The sequence below is a fragment of the Colossoma macropomum genome, unplaced genomic scaffold, assembly GCF_904425465.1.
Source record: "Colossoma macropomum unplaced genomic scaffold, Colossoma_macropomum, whole genome shotgun sequence".
NCBI lineage: Eukaryota > Metazoa > Chordata > Actinopteri > Characiformes > Serrasalmidae > Colossoma > Colossoma macropomum.
The window spans coordinates 6345790-6359470 of record NW_023494785.1 but is presented as its reverse complement, the minus strand read 5'-3'; the positions used below and the strand labels follow the sequence as shown (position 1 = coordinate 6359470).

General features: G+C 39.9%; 1 protein-coding gene across 1 annotated transcript in view; it reads right to left on the bottom strand.

The window, feature by feature from the left end:
- Positions 1-10827, bottom strand: part of myo3a (myosin IIIA) — a 181939-nt gene extending 171112 nt beyond the window's left edge. Inside the window, exons 1-2 of the mRNA XM_036581866.1 lie at positions 10785-10827; positions 8452-8515 (exon numbers count right to left, since the gene is read on the bottom strand). The gene's annotated coding sequence lies outside the window, so the exon portion shown is untranslated. The remainder of the gene's footprint in view (positions 1-8451; positions 8516-10784) is intronic.
- Positions 10828-13681: the final 2854 nt, after the last annotated feature.

Below are 13681 nucleotides of genomic sequence, written 5' to 3'. Positions count from 1 at the left end.
TCTCTCTCTCTCTCTCTCTCCTCCATCTCTCCATCTCAAAGAGCAGACATTTTGTTTTCTCTCCGTCTGTCTCAGACTGTAAAATAACTCCCTCTCTTCTTCTCCGCTGGCTGACAGTGGGGAGCGCGTGATGGAGGCGGGCTGGTTGGGGCCTTCTCCTGCTTCTCCCGCAGAATACATTACGCCCCTGCTTTTAAAGCTGGCGAGACTATTACCCAGCAGCCCCCTTGGAAATCCTTATCAGCAGCAGCCAGATGGGGAACACGAGAATAATGTCAATACCTTCAGACTTGTTGATCGAATACCGTGGCCAAAAAAAAACTGCCACTGAAGAAAGAGAAAGAGAGAGAGAGAGAGATTCTGAGGATTGGGGGAAAATGAATTAGAAGTATGGTCAAAGCCCTGGTTTGAAATGCGTGAGTTCCCAGGTACCACATGCTTTGCCCGAACAATTCACACAACAAAGGGTTAACAGCCTGCCTGGGTGGAAGATGTCTTTGTGTCAGAGCTGAATTTTTGAAGTTCATGCGCGAGATTATTACGAATGTGTGTGGATTTAAACCTTTGCTATTCCACATCCATCATCAGGCTGCTCATCTCTTTCATGCAGACGTTTACCAGCCTCATTATGGCCACAGCAAGCAGGTGCATCAGTGGACATCAGAGATAAGGGACCTCTATTGAACGAGCCCCCTGTGTTCTAGAGGGATGCAAGGGTGCCCTCTAGTGTTTAAAAACAGTACAGACTGATGCTACCAGCAACTGACGATCCTCTGCAAAAGGCACCACTTGCATTCATACAAAGGAATCAGAAGGGGGGGAGGAGAGATGGAAAATTACAGTGAGCGTGCAGCCCAGCTACAATCTTCATGACCAAATGTGACCGGTTGTATTGTTTAGAGTCAAAAATCACAATGGTTCACTGAGTAGAAACAAAGGGCCCCATCATACACTTTCCTGCATTTTAATTATTTCCCTGATGTCCATTTATGCACCAAAAACAGTCGTATTTTGTTTTCACAGGACCATTTTCCAACCTCTCTTTCCCCTTTGAATTAAACTGATTTTATTACTGTGCCTTTAAGACTGATATATGTATATGAGCTCTGTTTTCATTGGAAAGCAGACTTCCAGACTGAAACCTCTCTTTATAACGCCAGCTTGAAGGGGTTGGGCTAAGGTGCACTAGGCTAAAATAGGCGGATATACGTAAACATGTTGGTTTTTGTGACATCATAAAAGCAATTAATTCCAAATGGGCTGTTTTTTTTGCTTATTTGGACTGGGCAGTGAACTGAATATTTTGGAGCTTTGCCAACATTTATCATACTACATCAAACTTTTACTTAAAAAAAAAATATATATATTATTTTTTTTTTAATTTTCTCCATGGTAAAGGCCCTTCAACTCAACCGCAGGCTGTTCTGGGGTTCTAATGTTTTCTGATCAAGCAAAATCTCAGCTTTCAAACTGAAATTCAAACAATAAATGTACAGAGCAAAAATGACAGCAAGTTAAAACATCTTAAATGTACACGTGCAAATGTAACAAATATAAATGAATAAAAAAAAAATTTACTGTCAAAGTACTGAAAAATGTAATTGTCAATACCTTTGACAAATTAAATTTAATTGTCAGTTTTCTGAAGAAAAAAAAAAAAAACAGGTAAACTCCTGTAAACAAACTATATATATACTGTATTTTAACATACTTTTATTTACAGAAATAGAATGTAGACTTACACAAACAAATTCTCACCAAGTTAAACTAGTCAAACTGTTGAGTTACAGTAAAAGCCAGTATTGCTAAAAATATATATGACTGATTTTTACAGATTTTTACCATCACTGAGAAAACATACTTTTACTGTTAATTAATGGGTTCTGTCTGTTACCCCTGCTGCCGGACTTTTTTTTTTTCCCCTCAGTATGCAATTGTTGTAATACTGACGTATTTCTTGGCCTTTTTTTTACTTGTTTTAAGTTATTTTATCTAATAAAAGAGTCTCATTCCATTGACAGATAATTTTACTTGTTTCAATCATTATTTCTTGAAATCAGCAAAATTGTCCACATTATTTCTCAAAACAAGAAAAAATGATCTGCCAATGGAAAAATTTTCACTACATAAAATTACTTAAAAAAAATAGAAAATGTATATAAATAGGTTGAATATTCTTATACTTACAATATCATAATGGAAAACTGTATTTGTAAATGATGGCTTTAATAGGACTCTGTTATGCCACTAAATCTCTTAAAAAGAAAGAAAAAAAAAATGTAGTTCTGGGTCAAACGTGACTCAAAACAATAGAGCAAATATCCAAAGAGAGGTCACTGTAGCGAATGTGGTCTCATATGAGAAGAGCCATGCTGGCTGCAGCCACACGCTTCACTGACGCTGGCAGATATTCTCCAGACATGGTATCACTCCATGTACCTGCAGGGCAAATTACCCGACATGCAGCTCAATGTGCCACGCAGAGCTCTGGTGTTCCTCGTGGTCTTGCTCTGACCCACTTTAGGAGTGGCGAGAGGGTTATTTTAAGACACCAGTCACACTCCCCACCTCGAGGCAGAGACTCAGCACACACACTACAGGGTTTGGGAGACCAGCCACATGCCAGCATGGCACTCAGACAGTCCTACCACAATGACACAATGGGAATCTGTTGGAACAACAAAGAGCTCTTATTGTGGCTCCTAAACTCAGTGGTCCGCAAATATGTGCACGTGGGCATCTTGGTGCTCACAACCTACGCCTGATGTGCTGTGGAATTTAGTCAAATTTTTTTTTTATAAAGAATATTTTATTAAAAATGAAATATTGTGTATAAGTATTGTAAATAAAAAATAAATTAGATCCTAAAGCTGTGACAATTCAACACATCTCAAGGTCTCAAGGCTGCACCTTTAACATCAGCAAACAGTCATTACATTAGATAACAGTCTTCAAGTTAGAGTAGTTCAGCAGTTAGTTATACTAGCCTTAAAGGGGAACGCCACCAATTTCTTAAAATTTGGATGTTTCAATGGGTAAGATGTAAAAAGAGTCATTCAGAATGGTTTGGTGCAAAATGCTCTGTTCTAGAGAAACTTAACGAGTCAGAATTGCTCACGGCGGTGGAAGCAGTCATCCAAAGTGTTTAATGCCTCTAAAAGCTCCCTTACATTAAACAGGTATGGATACGCTGCACGATGCCTGAAACATTATTCTACAGTAGCTTTGAGAGGGTTTGGGCCTAAGATATAGTTTTAAAAGCTATTCACATCATCAATACGTATAAAACCTCAGAGGACACATGTAGGTTCTCTGGTGGTTGTGGATTGTAAATAAAATGTATATATTTGTGTTGTAGAAATTGTGACCCCTGGTTCCGATCACCACTGTAAAGGAAATCGGTAAGTGTCTGCGAGAGTTGGAAGGTTCTCTATGATGCACCGTTTCACATCAATCCACGCTGAATGACTTTGTTTACACGCAAACAATTTAATTGTGGAGAAAATTTGAAAATTCCTCTGCAACCAACAGGCGATAATGCTACGCAAAAGCAACGTAAACACTACTACAATCTACTGATGAAATGCCTTTTATTGCTAGGCAAGGATGAAGTTGTTGGAAAAATATTGTCCTGGGGCTAAACTATCAAACAATGACACACAAGGTCATTAATGTGAAGCAACACTGTTAATATACACAATCTGTGATGGCAAATATGTGTGCATTAGTGAGATCCTGCTGGTGTGGGTTCATGCCAGTTTCCTCTCTTTCAATGAGTGCATTTACATGCACTCAATAATCCGACTGGATTTCTGCGGTTATCAAATGGTCATGTAAACACCATACTCCGATCTAGAAAAAGAGCTGGATTTTAGCTTAGTAATCAGACTTTTTAAGTGCATGTAAACTCTTAATCTGATTTCTTTTGGATTTCTCAGTCTGTGCATGAGCAAGAACAGACAGCGGTACCAGCAGCATTGCCACGAGACGCAGCAAAACACTTTTGGAGTGGCGCTGAAACCAAACACAAAATAAAGGATTTAAATTATTTTCATCTTCTAGATGATGTATGTTCATATTTTCAGGTAAAGCGGCGCGATGTTTAAAAAAAAGCCACGGCATGAAGTTTGAGTTTTATATTACGTTTATGTCACGTCTTCTTCTGTAAGTATATCGGCCAGTTGCAAAGCAGAAATCTGATTACTGTCTGACTCATATAAACCCAGAGTTTTCCCCATTATCTGATTACTCAAGTTCATGTAAACGTGTTGATTAGATTATTATTGACAAAACCTGTTTTTCTGCAGTTATCGGATTATTAAGTGTATGTAAACACACTCAATGATGCACACAAAAGCTGCTTATGTGCCAACAGCTGTACCTTGTGGAGAATCTTTAGCCTGATAAGCTCTGGAGTGTGTAAGTAAGACAGTGACTGTTTCCTAAATGGCTCCCTATTGTACGTATTAGGCACTATTTGATGTGTAGAAGTCATTATTCTTGACTAACGTGGCACACTATAATGAGACTATTTGAGACCCAGCCGGTCTATGAGATGAATCACATCTAAGAAGAAAATAAGGAACAAGCAAAACAGCCCTGAAGTGGTTCAGTAAAGACAAAAGGACACTGGTTCCTGAACGAATACCGTGAGGGCTGAAAACAATGTGAGAAAATGGCTGGCTCCGGGTGGGTGGGACGTCACGTCGTGCAGTAACAGACACGCAGCATCCTCCTATGAAATCACATTTTTCTCCAATCCTACAATCACCCCAGCTGTCAGACTCGATCTGTCAGCGGACTTGTCATGCCGTATAAAAACAGACTGGCGCACAACCTCTCCCAGCACACAGATGCACAAAATGGAAAACACTATAGATGAAGAACAAATGAGATTGTTTTCACAAAGGGCAGGAAATGTGACACTGCATTTGAAAGACTGTTTCCTGTAACAGAGAAAGTTTTGATATGTGCAGTCAAGAGTATGATGCCTCACACCTGCAGAGCCTTTCCTAAACAAAAAAACACAAACATACAGCAGGAATACAGAGAAAAGCATCACTGCATTTTCACTTCGAGATGTACTGTGTATGTCCTACAGTATCCAGAGAGCCCTTTTAATTAGTGAATTCAGCTACTTTAAGGTGCACCAACTAGTACAGGTGTTCAACTGTGCACACATGGCTTAGATAATCTCTATAGAAGAGCACTGACCAATAGGATGGGACATCCCTGAGCAGCTGCACATGAGCCTAAGGTCACCAATGCCAAGTAATGGCTAAAGAAGTATAAAGCCCCCAGCATTGGGCTGTGAAGCAGTGGAACTGTGTTCTCTGGAGTGATGGAGCTCCAGCCAGTGCCTTTAGGATGAGTTGTGTTGATCCAGAACTGACCATCCAACATCAGGACCTGACCTCACTAATGCTCAATCAAATCCTCACAGCAAATGTTCCAACATCTAGTGTAAAGCCTTCCCAGAAGAGTGGAGGATGTTACAGAACAAACTCCTTAATAATACCCTTCATTTCAGAAGAAACACTTGATGTATGCAAATTTGTTTTAGATATATAGTGTATATACATCCAACAAGACAGTAAGTCTTGGATTTTGCTTTCCTGGTTCAGCTTAGAAGCCAGATGTGCCTAAGGCTGTGAAACCAATTTGTTAATGATAAACTTTTCTGAAAGTCCTGTGTTGGGAGGTGCTCAACTATCTAAGACATGGCTTTAAATAGCTCCAACGAGGCTGGTTAAACATTCACAGCCTGTAAGTGCTCTATGAAAAAACACCCTTATCCGCTGTGACAGTGGCAGAAAGAGTCCGATAACATTCATTTTTGTTAGTGCACTGTTTTTATACAGCCGTAAAAAGAAATTTGTGCTAAAAACATTTTGAATCAACTACTAAAAACTATTCAAGGACATTCGTTTGAGTGCCCAGTTTCCAATTACAATTCTTCATACTATTAATACTTGACAGTCTTTACTGAATCACCGCATAGCTTTACGCTGCCGAGCTACACCTGTAGTTTGCGATTTTCAGAAGTAAAACGGAGCACAAAAGAATATCTGAAACTGTCCACTGTCACTTTTAGACCAACTAATAGTAGAGATGGCAGCTAATTATCTATATTAGCATCAAACTACCTGCTTCCTAAGGACCCTACCTACATAGCCTTGTAACACATTGCAAATGGCACAACACAGGCGTGCTGGCACAACCAGCGCACTCATTAATTTGTATCCAATTCAAACCTGGGCTGCATGACATGGACATAAACCGTGATGTTCAATAAAGCTGCTGGACACTGCCATGACCATATGAGAAATGATACGCTGTTAGAAATAAAGGTTCTGTGCAGGTACATTCTTCGTTCATCAAGGGACTGACAGTGCAAATGTTCCCTCAAAGGTACAACAGTGGTTTTAAGGTCTGATTGTGAACCTTAAATGAGTTTCTCCAGGTGAAAAGTTCGTATTTGTTCCTTCTAACCGAATGTTTTAAAACAGAACGATAAAATAAAAGCCTGGAGACGAGACGGGGTGTGTGGAGTCAGTACAGCTTAGAACATATCATTTCAATGGATTATGGGACAGTTATGTTCCCTGACTGAAGGTACTGAGATGTACCCTTGAGGGTCCCACCCCAGTGACAAGAGGGGGACTGCCCCAGTGACAGTTTAGTACCTTTATTTCTGAGAGTGTACAGTAAATTATGATTAAATAGTGTCTCTGACTGGGTGTGCATCAAGCACAAGTACAGGTTTTTTGCAGTGTACTTAAAGAAAACTGACTTCTCCTTTAAACAATTTGCAAAACATGCTAAATAACAAAAAGCACCAAACACTACTGTGTAAAGTTCAAAGAAAAAAAAAGACAAATAGCTTATTTCATTGCAACTGCAAGCACATGCTTTTTAAGACTGATAGAAAAACAGTCAGCATTCCCTGAACAGGTATTTCTGTATAGGCCTATAATACCAAATTAAAACATTCTGCTTTTCAATACTAGCCTAGAAAGAGAAGCACAAACTATATTTAATACTTTTTACACAACTCTGGGAATAGTCCTCACGTTTGAAGTATTATAACAGACTAGTTCATTTTTGAGCTGTGCATGTGTGTGTGCTTTGTAATTGCCTTTATAGCAGAGTGGTTAAGTCATTCACTCTACTAGTAGGAGAGCAGGTTAGAACCCAGCTCACAGCAACGCACCACAGCTGTAATGTTAGACATCGGTCCTAATGCTACATTCCCATACATCTAATTATGCCACTCTTGCACAGACCCATTCTCTCAACACAGCCCTTAAGAACATGTTCTTCACACTCATATCGTGATAATGGCAACAATACAATTAATCATGCAGCCGAACTACAATCCAAACTCTAGTAAACAAACAGAGCCAAAATCCTTCTAGCCCAGATTTTGCTATACTAATATAAACCATATAGACAATTACGAGAAACTCGTCAAGCCAAACACATTAGAAGTTGGTAGAAAGGGCCACACAGGGGTAATAAGCAGTGGGCTGCTCAGATAAGCCTGCAGGTGCTCTCCCAATTCATCCTCCGATTTGGAACTCGCAGAGGCGCAGTTTGGTGAGGAGGCATGGCAGCATGAGGCGCTGCTGGCACCCACAGTCTCCGGGCCACCCAAGCACACCTGTCACACAATCAGCCCTTCTTAGGCAGCCATGGGAAGAGCACAGCTGCTGCAGTCAGCCCAAGCATGAGCCATATTGGCTGGGATGAGTCAGGCACTATTAGCCCCCTATCCAACACAGCTCCCGTTTAGGATCTTTCACTGGAGCCTTTGCTACCCACAGCCATCACTGCCAGAGTTACAGCTGCTTCTTCTGAAAAGAGGGCAGGTGGATGCTGCGTCACGCGTTGGCTCATTTAACACATGATTACCGGAAGTTGCACGGCTGGCAAAACACTGAAAAAACAAAAATATGACGGTAATCCCATCTATTTGTGAATATTGCTTGAATGGTTTGGAAGGGAACACATTTCGTGAATATTATAGAAAGGGTTTAAGGAGGAGAAGAGAATGAAAGAGAGAAAAAGAAGTCAAACTTCCTGCTAACGTAATCCCAGCATGCAGCTGCCCACTTCAAGTACTAATTGGGAGCATGCTCCGCTTCTGTCCATTTCTCGCCCGGATACTGATTATAGAGGGTCACTTACAGCCAAAATAGAAACAACCATGGAAAAGGAAATAAAGAAAGGAAGAGTGAGTGAGAGAGTGAGAGAAAATGGAGAGGAAGAGAAAGGGGTGGGGGAATCAGACAGGCAGGGAGAAAGAAAAAGTATTTGAATGACAAAGGATAGACCTCTCTCAGTGCACACGGCCACAGAAGGACCCCAAAATGACTCAGCACTGCTAATTTGTCACTCCAATTGATGCAGCGGGAATGTGCAACAGCAATGTCCTGCACTGCCACTTACCATCAGCCAAGGGTGACCTTCCATCTGTCCAGAAACAAGCAGGAACAGCAGCTCACAACACCAACTATAAAGGGCAGAAAATGAAGGTAAATCAGAGAGAAGACTTCATGCAACACTACTACTACTACCACTACTACTACTACTACTACTACTACTACTACTACTACTACTACTACTACTACTACTATCTGTTTCTCTGCATACCTTGTTAGCCCCCTTTTACCCTGTTCTTCAGTGCTCAGGACCCCCATGGACCCTCACAGAGCAGGTACTATTTGGGTGGTGGATCATTCTCAGCACTGCAGTAACACTGACGTGGTGGTGGTGTGTTAGTGTGTGTTGTGCTGGTGTGAGTGGATCAGACACAGCAGTGCTGCTGGAGTTTTTAAACACCTCAGTGTCACTGCTGGACTGAGAATAGTCCACCAACCAAAAATATCCAGCCAACAGCGTCCTGTGGGCAGCGTCCTGTGACCACTGATGAAGGACTAGAGGATGACCAACACAAACTGTGCAGCAGCAGATGAGCTATTGTCTCTGACTTTACATCTACAAGGTGGACCAACAAGGTAGGAGTGTCTAATAGAGTGGACAGTGAGTGGACAGTGTTTAAAAACTCCAGCAGCACTGCTGTGTCTGATCCACTCATACCAGCGCAACACACACTAACACACCACCACCACATCAGTGTTACTGCAGTGCTGAGAATGATCCACCACCCAAATAACACCTGCTCTGTGAGGGTCCATGGGGGTCCTGACCACTGAAGAACAGGGTAAAAGGGGGCTAACAAAGTATCAGAGAAACAGATGGACTACAGTCTGTAACTGTAGAAATACAAAGTGCACCTATATAGTAAGTGGAGCTGATAAAATGGACAATGAGCGTAGAAACGAGGAAGTTGGTGTGATTTATCACTAAAACCTTCCTACTTTTACCTGTTGTAAAAGGCTCAGCCTCAAGTGGCTGACTACTTTTATAAAACAGTGACAACATAAAATATGATCATTTATTATTAATATCAACTGCAATAAACCATTCTCCCACTAGAAATGTAGTTAATTTCGAGTACGCTATTGTTGCCAAGCAACGGGAAGACAAGAACTTTAGTCTCCCATCACTGTATATTGCAGTCATTTCATAAATGTTTTAATTTTGTCATATAACAATGGAAATATCATAATATAGCAGTGTTAAATGCAGAAACATTCACCCTTTTAAGTAGCGCAACCTGACCAAATTACTACTGCAAAGCTCATTTCTGCTAGCTCAGCCGTGTTGTGTTAGCATTAAGCTAACGGCGTCACACATCTGTTTTCTCACGCTGGGTTATTACTACTTAATAAGACATTATTTTTAACACATTCATCTTTTACATATTCTTTACTTTTTAATATTGTAGTTTCACAATTATTCTGTTTATACTTTAATTCAAAGCCTAAATGTTGAAAGGCCTGTTTTGAGCCTGCTAACCTGTTTTATTTCAGCACAGATTTTAAAGGGGAACTCCACCAATTTTTCCAAATTTCTGGATAATTAAATGGCTAAGATGTAAACAAAGTCATTCAGAGTGGTTTGGTGTGAAATTCTCTGTTGTAGAGGAACTTACCAAGTCAGAATTGTTCACAGTGGTGGTGACTGGAACCAGATATCCACCTCTAAAAGCTCCCTCACATAAAGATATTACATGAAATGGCTATTAATACACTGCCTAATGTCTGAGACACTGTTTTATGATAGTTTTGTGATAAGGTTTTGGCCATAAGACTTTAAGCATTTTTTTTTTTTTGTTTTTTAAACTAATTCATGATAGAGGGGTACACACAGGGCATTGTAAGGCAAAATAGTCTCCAAAGAAACTTATGTTCTCAGATTTATCACTATTTTACCATCACCAACATTACATACAGGAACTCGAAGACATGTGTAGGTTCACTGGTGGTTCTGAATAGTAAATAAGAAATATATATATATATGTTGTAGACATTGCGCTTCTGGCTCCTATCACCACCACTGAAAAGAGAATTCGAGTTGGTAAGTTTCTCTACAGTGAAGCATTTCACATCAAACCACTCTGGATGACTTTGTTTACATCTCAGTGACTGACTTCTGCAGAAATTCTGAAAAATCCAGTGGAATTTCCCTTTAAGAAAACAAGCCCCTCGATTTAAACAAAACCAGGATCTTATTTCTATATCAGTACACATGGTTCAAACCAGCAGTACAACAATCCACACGTCAATTGCTTACTCTTACAGCTTCCCAGTAGTTTTATAATAGTTGCTAAAATTTTAAGATTAATAAATCAACAAGCCCTGTGATGGACTGGCGACCTGTCCAGGGTGTATCCTGCCTTCCGCCCAATGACAGCTGGGATAGGCTCCAGCACCCCACTGCGACCCAGAAGGATAAGCAGTTTAGATGATGTATGTATGTATGTATGTATGTATGTATAAATCAACAAAGTCTGTAATTTAAGCGCAAGACAAACAAGACCGTCAAATTCACATTTCCAATTATTACAAAATAGGAACTGCACTATCTATAGAACAACTGGACCATTCACTCACCTCCGCAGTGCAGCCAGGAGTCACACAAGTCATGGCACTTAATTCAGCCACTGGGTGGAAATTCACTTTAAGACAACTCATCATGCATTCATTCAAATGATCACACATGCAAAGAGCAGCAAACTAGGGAGGTGAAGATTATTACACATTAACTAACTCTCCCATGAACAACCTTCAATAAGAGTACATTCAACGATGTAAAACTCCTCAAGCTACTTTATTAAGTTCTCTATGTAATGCTATATAGGGATTTGAGGTTACTACAGTAATAATGCCGACATAAGACAAAGAACAACTAACAGAAAATAAAAAAATCCAAATACAATATACATAACCAAGGAGTCGATGATGATTCATTCTATTCGGTTTAAAATCAGCTCCAACCCTTTAGATTCTTATACAACAGAACATCTGATGTGGCACACGAGGAAACATTCACAGAAAGAGGATCCATAACTGGTGGACGGAGCATTCATACAGTAACAGGAGTAGTCATCGAGATAAAGCACCATTTCATACAAAATTTGTGAAGGTACACATGATAAAAGCTATTGCCTTCTTTCCAAATGCACTAAAACGTCTTGTGTTTCATTTGGAAGCATGTGGTCAGAATGCCAGCTGATCTTAATAACCAGACCAACAAAGCGGTTTATGCTACATTCTAAACAATTACAACAAAACTATCAGCTTTCCCAGATCAGGACACTTAATACAAAAAGGACACACAATCTGAAGAAGATTAAAAGTATGCACATCGATTTCAATGACAGATCACTGCTGTAATACATAAAATTAACCTGATTAAAAATGTCTACTAGTGGAAAACATACGTTAAAGAAAATGGCTACGAAGATTTGGTCATAAAAATGACTGAATATAACAACCACTGTCAACTGCTGACAACAGACCGGTATAACATGAGATCTGTCAGTTAGATAAAGTCATTCAGAGTGATTTGATTTGAGAAACTGACCAAGTCAGAACTGTTCACAGTGGTGGTGATGGGAAGCAGACGTCTGAGTTTAATGACTCTAAAGGCTTCCAAACAAAGTCACTGCATGAAATGGTAAAGATGCTGTCTGATGCAGTTTTACACCAAAATCCATTCTTAAAACACATTTTAAAGACGCATTTGTGGCAGAGAGGTTCATGAATGCCACTGAAAGGCAAAACAGCCCCGAAAGAAGAGATATTTTTCAGATTTTCTACTATTTTACCTTCATCAGCATTGCATATAAAACTATGTGTAGGTTGGTGGTTTCAGATCGTAAATAAAACGTCTAAAGAAATCTGAGTCGGTAAGTTTCTCTAGAACAAATCATTTTACATCAGATCTCCCTGAATGACTCTGGCACCTCTCAATGACAAAATTATGCAGAAATTTTGAAAAATTGGTGGAATTCCCCTATAAAATGAAAAATCCTCAGAGCATACATAACAGTCAGGACAGACATGATCAGGGTAAAGTAAATCACTACATAAATGAGCAGTAAGATCAGACCAGGTCTGAATGCAGGGCCACATACAGCCACACGACCAGTGCACTACACAGTGAAGTATTGTGAACAGAAGTGCTACTGTATATTATACAGTAAAATAAGGTGAACGGAAATTTAAAAACAATCTAGACAGATGAGCAGTGCAGCCTCTAAATACTCTGGACACAGTGGTGAATCAGGTGTAAATTATACTGAATAATAAAACCACCCTGACTAAATCCAATCAACACAGCCACATTCCATACGCCAAAACCATACAATGTTTAACCTGTGACCTAAAGCAGTCTGTAGCACAGACAGCGCCCTGTCTATTGTTGGAGGAAGCGGTTGCGTGAAGGGCCCTGCCATAACACATATTAATTGCAATACTTGACCAAAAAACTGCTGATAGTGTACATACAGTCGTACCGACCACCTGCAGACCAGGGGCAAAATTAAAATACATCCAGAACTCAAACACTTCATAAACATTTCACTCTTCCCACCTCATGATCTACAGAGGTGGTTTCCAACTCTGGACCTGGAGAACCCCCACCCTGTCCTGCACGTTTTAGTGTCTACCTTACTCTGGCACAGTCGCAACTCCAGAAAGCCTTGTTAGTTACCGGGAATCTACAGCTAAATTAAAATAACACTTTTGTAAGACCTTTTTCATACTAACTGGAATGTATTTTAAGGGGAACTCTGTTCTAGAGAAACTTGCAGAGTCAGAACTGTTCACAGTGGTGATGATAGGAACCAGACATCTGAAGAGCTTAATGCCTCTAAGAAGCAGTTACAAATACTCTGCATGACAATGTCTGAGGGTTTGTTTTATGTGAGACAGAAGATTGGAGATTTTAGCTAATAACATAATTGTTTACATTTGTTTAGGGTGGAGAGGTATATGCTGTGTGTTGTAAGGTAAAATTGTCCCCAAAGATTTTATCATCGTCAACATTACATGTAAAAACTCAGGACACCTGTTTAGGTTCACTGGTGGTTTTGGAGAGCAAATATTAAACCCCTCAGAATGACTTTCCTTCCCAACCACTGAATTATTCAGTACAATAGCTTCATACCTGCTCCCTCTTCTTCATTTTACTTATTTTAAAGCAAGTAGAAAACTTGGTGTCAGCCAAATAAGCTGTTGTTGAATTTGAGCAGAAAAAGCAACTAAAA